Raw genomic sequence first — 1,538 nt, 5'->3', positions numbered from 1 at the left:
GATGTTGCTGTGGTCTCTTCATCCTCAGTGACCCCAGAGCCAGCGAGAACATCTAGAGAAACACCAAAAGACACTGAGGATGTGAGTTTGGTCAAGTTTGTTCTGCTGGTTTCTGTTCATACAATGAAGGCTGACTTTCAGAAGCTTCAAAAGCATCATCAAAAAATGTCATGAAGCGTTTATGCAAAGTGATTTACAGCACTCTTATTACAGGGACCTACAATCCCCTGGAACAACCTTGATTGCTCAGGGACATACTGGTGGTTTTGAACCAGCAACTTTCTGCTCACCAGTTCAGTGGTTTAGCCCACTACAAAAGTAATAAAGCTACAACAAAAAAATGCATGTAATTGTAAACATGAAATTTGGCAAGAAATGGAAAGCTGACAACATGAACTGTAAAATGTTTAACTCCGTTTAAATGTACTTGGTAATAAAGCTATTCTGATTCTGATAAAACAAAAATGCATGTGTTCATCATAGTATGAGATAATATACACAGGAAAAAAAGCACAGTGACAAGGTTAAATATCTTTGAATAATTCATCATGATGCTTTTTTTTTTAGAAGCCTGAGGGATGAAACGAGAGTTAAATTCAACAAGAAAAAGAATAAAACAAAGGAGATTTAAGCCACTTTTGCTTGTGGATAAAACATTTTGCACAAAATAATTAACAAGATATTCAAGAGATAACGATTTTGGGTTTTCGTAATACATTAAAAAAAATGCTTTAAGGGTAAAACTGGATCACATTAGCGGAGTTAAAAATATAAGAACTTAAATCAACCCAAAATGTATTGGCTATACTATAATCACACAAAAAAGGGCAGCTGTTTCTTCAACAAGACCACAAAATGGGCAAGTTGCATCATTATCAAGATACAGATAGATGAATTAAACCTGTCACTCATATCTTTTAAGTTGTTGCGCTTGTTATAACGTCGTAGGTCACATGATAACGTCAACATAGCGGATGATATCCGAATCGCATTCATACTGTGCTTCAGGCTGTACACTCTCATAGCGCTCGGTAAGTAAGTACTTAAAGAAATTAACCTTGTACGCCTCGATTGGTAAAGTATGTAGGCTACTGCAAGCTATTGGTCAAACTAGTTACCTACTAGTTACAAACTAGGCAATTTAGCAATCCCGGCCTGTCCGGAAAAAGAGGACGCATGGTCACCATAAATGAATGATGTTTAGTATGTGAATACAGCCGAATGTTTAGGCATACGTTAACTGCTGACCACCAGATGGAGACATTTAACATGTTTTCATGAACTGACGGTATTTTGAATAGTGTGAACTGTGCCTGAGAAATAAGATTCAAAGCAATTTAAATTAGTACATTTACTAAAGCGGCGTCACAGTGTCACGATCTCAATATTATTAGTTCTTGGAGATTAATTCTGACAGTAAACTAAATTGTATGTTGCGGCTAATAAATAATAATAAAAAAACATAACTAAATTCGTATTGATCAACTATAAAGCTCGAGGAAGTCCTGCAGGTTTCAGTGTTTCTGCATGCAGCTGAT

This window comes from Sinocyclocheilus anshuiensis, unplaced genomic scaffold (genome assembly GCF_001515605.1).
Source record: "Sinocyclocheilus anshuiensis isolate Anshui unplaced genomic scaffold, SAMN03320099.WGS_v1.1 scaffold1810, whole genome shotgun sequence".
Lineage (NCBI taxonomy): Eukaryota > Metazoa > Chordata > Actinopteri > Cypriniformes > Cyprinidae > Sinocyclocheilus > Sinocyclocheilus anshuiensis.
Note: the sequence above shows the minus strand (reverse complement) of the source record.